We start from the raw sequence: 10,612 nt of genomic DNA on the forward strand, positions 1-10,612 counted from the left end.
GGACAAGGAGAGTGTCCTGGGCTGATGTGGATATTATAATCATAAACATTTTGCAAGGAATAGTCTTTGATTTGAGTAGAGCCTTTGCTGGTAGATGCTGGGCGCTGATCATGAGTGACAACAACATGGTGTCTGTTGAGACAGCTGCGTCAAACTGGTGAAATACTGCTCTTTTTAAAGCTCCTGAGTCCTCTGTGAGGGCTGATAGTAAAGGGTTACACTCTTGTCCAGTTGGGTATAGTAGTCTCCATCCATTAGGTGAACATCTGGTTCCTGTTGGCATGATGATGTTGGCTCTGACTACCAAGTGAACAGGTAGCATGTGTGTGGGGGCGTACAGATATAGTTTAAATGCAAATTCCTATCTGGAAGAGATAATATTGGGGTATAAAATCATGCTAAATATAAATGTAAGATGAAGTCTTTTCCTAAGATTGTCTATGGCTGCGCTGCCCTGAATGCGCCCGATCGCGTCTGACCTTGGAACCTAAGATGGAGTTTCTTATGCTAAGGGTGCTCTATATGGAGAGTAAAGTACTTGGCAGATGGTCACTAAATGAATATGATTATGGCAAGGAGTTGTTTTTCAAAGGAAGCTTTTCTGTGAAATTAGTTTAATCTATTTGATCATTCAAATTCTTGGTTTCTTTTCCATCATAAGGAACCACACAACAATGAGCAGGCTTAAGAAAAGATTCGTTTTGGTAGATGCCAAATATGGCTTAGGAGCAAGGAAAACATCCTTGACAAAACAAGTCACTTTTAATTCAAAAGATTGTTGAGAAAGGAAATAATTTAGCCCCTCTTTCAAAGATAAGAGCTTACGGTGGTAGTTTCTATATTCATTAATAAACTATTATGTTTTTAAAGTGGAAAAATAATCTGACAGGTGAAGAGTTTAGGTGGATTCAGTTCACCGGTGTTCGAAGCAACAGTTAACTTCAAGACTAACGCCCGGTCCCTTGACCAGGTGTACAGATTAACTTCCACTCATTTGTTGTGCTTGTACGGAAAGGAAACATTTTGTATAATTATAAACACCTTTTTTATCGTGGTATTCACACTCTGGGTACTTTCCTACTCTTTTCCACATATTATATTCCTACAAAACCTTTAAGGCTCTAAACCAATGTGACTAATGGCAAAGGTGGTCATGAGGGCATCTTTTTTCCTTCTGTGACTCATTTCTTTCTGTGTGGGGCTACTTCACAGACATAATTGTGTTTTTCACATTATCTCCTCCTTTCTTTAAAACCCAAAGAGGACTTATCAAAGAGAAAAGAAAGGCTCTTTAAAGAACAATGCAGTCAAGTCCTTTGCTCACAATCATATTTGTAGGCTAGCCTAACAGGACTTTGTGTATTATAATAAAAAGTGTTTCTGAATTCTTTTTTGGTTTCTCATTACTGTATTCATTATGGCTCTGTTTCTTGAGAGAAAAGCCTAATTTTTTTTTAAACAGAATTGCCTAATTGCACATTTTCAACCATATAAAAGCCAACATTAAAAATGAGTGAAGGGAAACGATTATGACTTGCAGGTTGGGAAGAAGTAAATAATCTGATATGTAGTTCTTGTGCTTGAGGGATTTAATTTGACATCAACAGAAAAAGAATCTTTTCTGAAGAAAAAATATTTTGTAATCTAATCTACAATGTATTTAGCTATAGACAGTTCTATTATTGACAGAATTCCTTTAATGTTTCTCTGATTCATTTGGTGCTTAACAAAGAGATTACTTTACCTCTTGCATCTCAATTCTTTGTTGTGTGATTCTTTAATCTTTTATTGACTAATCAAAATAATTATAGTGGGAGAGTTTAGTATGTACATATCAAACTTGGACATCTCTAGGAGACAAAACATAAGTAAGGGCATAAAGGAATTGAACAATACTATCAATAAACTCGTGAGTGTGCAAGCATGTGTATGTGCTCATTCTGACTGTGAGCAACCTAGTTCATGGTCTTGTCCCTCTCCAGAATGATTTCCACAGCTTCTTGTTTGGTCTTTTTATCTGCCCCTACTCCCCCACTTCAAATCTATGTAGTCTACAACATGCTCTACAACTGCTAGGGATTATTTTTTTTGAAAATGCAAATCTAACCGTGTAGGTCAGACACATCCTCTGTGCCTCTGTGGTTTCTCTCACCTTTACCTGTTTCCCAGGCCCTTGGCTCATTGCTCTGAGCAGGCCCCTGCAGTTCCACTCGGGGCAGACCAGCCCCACTCTTGGAGTTTCCAGCTTTTCTCTTTACTTCTGGGTAAAGAGTCTGGGTGAAGCAACCCAAAGGTGTGACGTTAACTCCCCTGGGCCAGCTTTGACCCGCAGGAGACAGGAGTCCCTTCCATGGACTTGTTGGAGGCACAGTTTTCCCATGTAGCTTGTCCAGGGACATCCCATGTGGCCAAGCAGTGTACCTTTTAGCTTTCAAGCGCTTGACTTATGATGAGTCTTTATGGCTTGTCATAACGCAGTGAATTTTTAAAATTTTGCTTCTAATTCTTCCCTCACTGCCCTTTTCCCTTACTTTACGGCTCTGGGGTTGTACTTCTCAAAACTTTAGTGCCTTCATCCTAGCCTTCATCCTAGCTTTAGGCTCTGTTTTCTAGGGAACCTGGGCTAAAACATGAAGTTACTCTCTGTTCAAAAATATTTCCTTGGCTCCTTATTGCTCACAAACGTGTTTATGGGGGTGAGGAGAACAGTTTGAAAATCAGTGGGCTTTTCTTTTTTTCTTCTTTTTGCTTCTGGTATGGGTGTGTCTGAGAAGTTACATTTTAAGAATATTATTTTATTTGAATTACTTTGCCTTTTTTCCCCTTTATATTATAGTTCATTATATTGATTATTTAAAAAATTAGGTGTGCAGGTAGGTTATGTAATCCATGATTTTTATTTCAGGATAGTAAAGGGCAAGGTACGAAATCTTTCAATGGAAAGAGGGCATTGGGTGTGATAGGATTGAGACTTTTGGTTCCGGGGTCTGGTCCAAATTTCTTAGTTTGAAATATCTGGTCTCCCTGGTCTACTGCTGCCTCTTCTGCAGCCTCATATCATTATTACGTGCTTCTTCCAGACAATACCAAATTGTCCACCTTTATCAAGGTCCAAGATAAAAGCACCTGCCTCTGGGTGGCACGACAGATGAACGGATGAGGAAGGAGTCAAGGGCTTGTACATGTTGTCTCCTATGAGGGCTCCCGGAAGTTCCCCCGTGACCTTCTCCTTACATCTCCATGGGCAGAATGGTCCATCTGATTAAGCTTTAAGGAAAGTCGTGACATATAATCTTTATTTTGGGCAACTGCATGCCCAATTAAAAGTTTTATTATTATGGAAGAAAGACAGAATAAATGGGAGATATTGAAAAGCCTCTGCTAATGTTCCCTTGCACATGAAAACAATTGGGTTGCCTCTCCTTTTCTTTTTGATATATTTGTTAGTTATCTTGCAAATATGTTGCAGATTTAGATCTTTCAATCTTATAACTTTGTTTATGGTCTCTCTCATCATATCCAGTTTTAAAATTATTATGTATTTGAATCAAGCATTCTTTTTTTTTCCTTCATTGTTTCTGGATTTTATGTTTTGCTTAAGTAGGCCTTTTTTATCCATATGTTCTCATATTTTCTTCTGGTACTTCTATACTTTTGTTTTTTGACTTTAGGTCTTTATTATATCCAGATTTTTTTTTTTTCTTGGTATAGTGTGAGATAGGAATCCATCTTTATTTTTTCAATTTTTACCTAATTACTGCAACTCTTTTATTAAACTAGACTTCATTTCTCATTTACTTGAAATGCCACATTTATGGTAAGTTAAGTTCCAGTACATACACGGGTCTGTTGTAGACTCCTATCCCAATTCTATTGAGCTGTCTATTACTGTAATTTTGTAGCAATTCTTTATTCTTCCTTTCTCTTTTCCTCTTCCTCCCTACTCCTTTCTCTTTCCTGCTTCCTTTCACCTAGCCAAGCTGGCAGGATGCCCCCTTGAGGGTGAGGCAGATGGTCACATGCTGCAATCTAGCTCCTTAACCATAGATTTTTTGTCTCTTTCCTACTCATCACGCTTCGTTTCTTCGCTGCTCAGTGTCTGCCTCGCAGGTCTTGCATTGGGTGGGAATGCTGGGATTGGAAAGATTGCTGCTAGTAGTTTGGATTTTTTTTTTTGCACTTTCTCTTTTTGATCCTTTGGGCCCTCCATTGTGTAAAATCTTCTATTTCTCTTAATAAAGAGAGATTTTTAACATTCTATCTAGGTTCTCTGAAGATATAAAACACAATTGACCCCAGTATCTATGGATTCACCTCTTCCTTTATTTCCTCTTTTATTCATCTTCTTTGACTGACTGATTTCTTCAGGAAGGATGAAACTCTTCTCTGAATTAGTGAGTGGGTGAATCTCAGAATCTTGTGGCACATGAATGAGGTACATGGTGCTCAGTCGTCCCATATAGTCTTGGAAACAATTTGCTGCCCCAGATTCTGGCTGAATGTGTCCTGGGTGCAGATAATGAAAAAGTTCTGGTGTGTGGCTCATCGTGGTAAGAAATAGGCACACCTCTCCCTAGGACTCTACCTCCCAGGCTCTTTGGGCTACTCTGCTGCCACTTACCTTGTCTTTCTTTATGGCATGGCCCATCTGACTAGTGTTCATCTTTTAACATTTTATTGGCTCTAATGCAGTTACTTTTCCAGGTGAATTTTCTATTCTACTTGTCAGATTTTATAAAATAATCTCATTAGGATTTTGACTTTGATTATTTTTGATTTATCAAAAATGGAAGAGTTCTTAACTCTATTAACCATGTTGGATTATCCAAACAGATTTTGATGATAGGTGCTGGGGCTCTAGGGGGTTTTGTGTATTTGTGTGTGTGTGTGTGTGTGTGTGTGTGTGTGTGTGTACATAGAATGGAGTGGTGGTGAGGGCTTTCTTTTATAGTGTCATTTTCTTAGGAATTTTAGAGGGAAAAGTAAATTTGCTGTGTCAGTCAGCCATCACGAACTAGAAGCTCTGATAACTTTTATGATGCAAAACAATCTACATTTAAAAAGGAATCAAGGCCAAATAAGCCAATATAGTCTAGTATTTTACATTAAAATGTTAATATATTATAAAGTCACTGAATACACTCTGAAAGGTTGCCATAGTAACAGCCATTTTCATGAAATGAATTTAGATACTAGATTCTTGAGTGATAGCATGCCTTGTTATTTGCTTTAAGGCATTTTTAATGCTCTCTCTTCTCCGTGGGAAATAGAAAATGTGAAAGAGACTTTTACCTAATGCAATTCTTTGATTGAAAGCAACATAAATCAATTTGGCTCATTTAAGCAAAAAATATATTTATTGGCAGGGTGAAGGGATGGTTCACAGAGTTGAAGGAAATGTGGATGAAAGGGATTTCAGAGGGGGCTTCGAAGGGGTCAGAAATATGGAACAACTCTGAGAACCTGGGGAGCAGTAATCACGGGACAGCCTTTTTAGGGCAACCACAAGGATTAGTGGGTGAGCTCTTACTATTTTCAATTTTGTTTCCCTATGTTCAAAGTTCACATTCCAGGGAGTTTCTGATCTACCTGGTTTGAAAAAAAAAAAATTCTGTGTATACACACTTTTTTTTTTTTTTTTTTTGTAGAGAAGGCTCTCGCAAAGAGATTCTTATAGGGGTTCACAACCTCTTTCAGATTATAAAGAGTAAACCACAGGCCGGGCGCGGTGGCTCACGCCTGTAATCCTAGCACTCTGGGAGGCCGAGGCGGGCGGATTGTTTGAGCTCAGGAATTCGAAACCAGCCTGAGCAAGAGTGAGACCCCGTCTCTACTAAAAATACAAAGAAATTAATTGGACAACTAAAACTATATAGAAAAAATTAGCCGGGCATGGTGGCGCATGCCTGTAGTCCCAGCTACTCGGGAGGTTGAGGCACAAGGATCGCTTGAGCCCAGGAGTTTGAGGTTGCTGTGAGCTAGGATGACGTCACAGCACTCTAGCCAGGGCAACACAGTGAGACTCTGTCTGAAAAAAAAAAAAAAAAAAAAAAAATAGTAAACCACAGCTAATAGACTAGGGATGGCCATACAAGAAATACCTGTTTCAAATGGAGAAACACATTATGCCTGAATAGCTTCATTTTTCTGTACAGTTTTCTTAAAACTTGTCTTTCTCTAGGATTTTCTTTTATCTTCCATATATCTGTCTTCCTGCTTGTTTTATCTCCTTTTTCTTCATTTCTGAATTTTCATCAGTAAATTTCATTCATGAGGTTGTTCTTCTCTATTATGTTCTCTTCTAGGGACTTCCACTGTGGCACCTTCCCTACCCCTTTCTCTCTCCTAGGCAATGTCCAAATTGCTACATATTTCTAGATCCCACTTTCCCCCCTTCCTTCTCTCCTCTTTCCTTAGTGTCCTCTTTTAAAGACCAGTTAAATATAAAGACAGAAACGTTACTGTAAAATTGGTTAAGAGGGAGTTAAAGTTACCTTTGGAAGATTGCATTATTGTTCCCAATTCTTCGAGCCTCCCTGTGTCCCCACCCTTTGCCATATGGCTTTTTGGTTCCTCTAGTGAGAGATGGAGTATATTTCCCTGTCCCACTGGTGTTGGGATTGGCCAGGTGATTTGCCTAGGCCAGTGGGATGTTAGTGGGCATGATGATAGCAAAGACTTAAAATATCCTCATGAGGTTGCCCCCTTGTGCTTCTACATTGCCATCAACATATTCTGGGTTTTCTGCTGTTCCCAGAACAATGAGTGACATGTCAAACAGAGTTGCCCCATTCAACTCACACCCCCCCTAACCTGAGGCTGAGCTGTTCCATCAGACCTGTGGACATATGAACATGGGAATAAATGCCACTTGTTGCAAGCTGTTTGGTTTTGGGGTAATCTGTTAAGCAGCATTTTTGTGGCAATACTTAACTGATACATTACTTTTACCAGTGAATGCATTTTCATTGAAACTGGGGTATTCTAGAGTTCCTACTTGTATCCATGTGAATATTTTATAGAGATTCATGCAGGGTAGAGAGAAAATGCTGAGCAGAAAATGTCTTGTGGGATCCCCTCAGTATGCAACAAGGGACAAAAACCTGCTAAATAAATGTTGGTTGCACACACTAAATGATTGATGTTTTTGTTAGAAGATAGATTCTGAAGTCTTTATAACGCAGTGTATTATCCAGAATCCGCTAAGAATGTTTCATCATAATTTTAGGATAGGTTAGAGTGTTTCTCTGGCTATTGTAAGCTTGCCAGGGCTTTGGTACGTTCTTGAAACTCTGCTTAATATGATATCCAGCAGATTTCCAGGTAGAAGTCTTCCAAGGGGGAAGCTATCAGCACTTTCCTGGAACTTGCCCTGTCTATGAGATTGACTTTGAGTTCAATCTCTAGGTTTTTTGTGTGTGTGTGTGTGTTTTTTTTGTCTACAAAAATCAGTGTTTTTAATTTTTTATTTTATTTTATTTTTTTCACCTTCAGTTTCATGCTGGAAAAATCAGTGTTTTTAAAGAGGCTCCTTATTTGTGGCAGCAGGCGGTATATAGAGGAGTGCTCATCTGTCATCCATGTCTTCCAGGAGCTTATGCTCTGAGAGAAGACAGTGTGAACTGTGTTTTAAAATCTTTATTGTCACTTTATGCTTACAAAAAAATACGCGCTTCTTATAAACTTGCCAAACATTACATAATAAATAAATCACATTGTAAGTAAAAGTTCTTAGTGATCCTACATCTCAGAGATAACAACTCCCAATTCCTTCAGATTTTTTCTATGCGTTATAAATATACGCTTTTTTTTTACAAAAATGTGATTACGCTATAATGTCATTTTGCAGCTTGCTTTTTTCTACATAAAAATGTAGACCTTTTTCCTTGTTAGTCAATATTCTGTTTTTGTTATTTGTTATTTATTTATTTTCTTCACAGATAGACCTATCTGAAAAGTGATTCTCTTTGAGGCATAATTTTGTTCTCTTTTCTAGGATTATATCATAAACCAACATAATTGTTGATTTGCAACTGCTGAAAACAGTAAAATTTGGAAGAAAAACATTTAAAAAGGATATTCGATAACCGAAATCAATGCTAAAAAATCCAAGTAATAAAAATTCATACTCCTTACTTAGGAGTGGATTTCAGTCTGACCTGATTTTATTTTTTACTTAAGACACAATTTTTTTTTTTTTTTTTTTGAGACAGAGTCTCACTGTGTTGCCCGGGCTAGGGTGCCGTGGCGTCATCCTAGCTCACAGCAACCTCAAACTCCTGGGCTCAAGCGATCCTTCTGCCTCAGCCTCCCGAGTAGCTGGGACTACAGGCATGCGCCACCATGCCCGGCTAATTTTTTCTATGGATTTTTAGTTGTCCAATTAATTTCTTTGTATTTTTAGTAGAGACGGGGTCTCGCTCTTGCTCAGGCTGGTTTCGAACTCCTGAGCTCAAACAATCCGCCCGCCTCGGCCTCCCAGAGAGCTAGGATTACAGGCGTGAGCCACCGCGCCTGGCCAAGACACAATTTTTATACCTTATACTTTTGTATAAACCCTTAGGAGAGGCAAGACATCTGTAGGGAAGGGAACTTTCAGAAGCCCGCATGATAAAGCAGCAAGAAGTGGCAGATGCCATTCTGACTCTGAGGAAGGATTCAGACAAAACATTTCAAAGGAATTTAAAAGAAGAAAATAATCCAGATCCTTTTCGTATGGAGATAAAAGATCAGTGATTCCTTAAGAGTTCCTGAAAGTAGCCCCAGGAAGGGAGCTGGTACTCACGACCGTCCCAAGCCATAGGAAAAGGCTCATTTTTGCCCACTCTGTTAAAATTGGAAAATTGTTATGCATCTTAGGAAAAGTTCCATCAAAATGTGTAAAATTAAAAAGTAAATGTTTAAAGGGCAAGCTCTGGTTATGTGAAAAAGATAATTGGGTATCTCCTCCTTCACCTATAGAGTAGATCCAGTTATCCATTCTTTTTGTGAGGGGTGGGGAAGGAGTGTGGGTCCACCTCCCAGGCCCCCTTGCAGATAGGTTGACCACGAGACCGAGATGTATCCAGGGGACTGTGAGCAGAAGTGAAGGGCATCTCATTCACATCTGGCCCATGAACGACAGCCTTCTTCCTTTTCCCTCATCTGTTGGTGAGATGTCAGTGCCCAGGGCAACCTTAAAAGCCATGCAGCGGAGGAGATGCTAGGGCCCCATCAGCCTGATTCCTGTCTTTCTTCTCTACCCTAGGCTGATTAAACGTTTAAGTAAGCAAGAAAGTAATTTTCATTTTGTTTTGCTATTGAGAAAATGAAGTTTTTCTTTACAGCTACAAGCATGTCCTTCATTTACAGTACAATGCAGACGAACATGCTCTACCCCAGGAAACCTGGCAATTGTGGAGATAATCCAGCTCTACTTGTTTATAGTCTTTTGTGTTGAAGTCTCATTACCACTAAAACACGGCAACAAATGGATTTGATGAGCCTTTGGCATAATGTCCTCCCCATGATCTGGTGACCGATGACTACAATCCTGCAGAAAGCCCAGTTCTCTATGTTTGGCACTACATAGTCACCACTTGTGGACTGTGACGGGGTCTCAGTGGGCCTGGGGGGCTTCAGCTGTACAACTCTTGAACTCCCTTGGAAACCATTTGGTTCAAATCTTCCTGTATGTCTTACAGCCTAGTTTTGTAGTTTTCTCTCAGTCTGTAATCTCCACATTTCTTGTTAAGTTTATTCCTAGTGGTTATTCTTCATATGTAAATAGATCCTGTTGCTATTGCAGTGGGGTTTATATTTTTCATAATAATCATCATATTTGATTTATTGTTCATTTATAGGAAAGTCAGTGATTTGGGTAATTTATTTCAAAACCAGTCCCTTAGTGAATGTTCTGACTAGTTCTGATAGTTTGACAATTGATGTACTGAAGTTTGTAGATAGACCATCATGTGATAATTCTTTCAGCTTTCTGATCCTTACCCTATTTCTTTTTATTGCTTCTCCTTTCTCCCTGCCCCCATTTGCTAACATATTCAAAGCAATGTTAAATAACAGCTATAATATTGGATATTCCTGTTTTGATTGTAGAACTTATTTGTAAGGGTCTTGATTTCTCTCTCTCTCTCTCTCTCTTTTTTTCCTATGCAAGGATATATGAATTTTGTTAAATGAAGGAAATTGTTCTCTAGTTTAATGCTCTGGAAAGGATTACAGAGCATGGAAACTATCTGTACCTTGGAGGTATGTTATTTTCAAATTATGTCAAATGAAGTGTGGAAGAAAGTCACATAAATCCTTAGGAAGAAAGAAAATAATAAGAACAAAAAGATGATTTTCCCCTTTAAGAACAGAAGCACTTATCAGTAAAGTGCTTGTTAGCTAGATTTTGAAGGTTCAAGAAAAATCTCCACGACAAAGGCATTTGCTTTGATTGAACTAACTGTTCTCCAGCTCCTGACCCAAGGATTAGATAAGAATTTTTCTAGTACTAAAAAATCCTGTTTGTTCTGTCCTTGTAGCACCACAATAGATCTTTTGTTTAACTCCCTGTCTCTAACACTTATAAAATATTATTTAGATAATTTATATTATTTTAATGGTGGTTTTT

The sequence above is a fragment of the Propithecus coquereli genome, unplaced genomic scaffold (genome assembly GCF_000956105.1).
Source record: "Propithecus coquereli isolate 6110/MARCELLA unplaced genomic scaffold, Pcoq_1.0 Scaffold114, whole genome shotgun sequence".
Taxonomy (NCBI): Eukaryota; Metazoa; Chordata; class Mammalia; order Primates; family Indriidae; genus Propithecus; species Propithecus coquereli.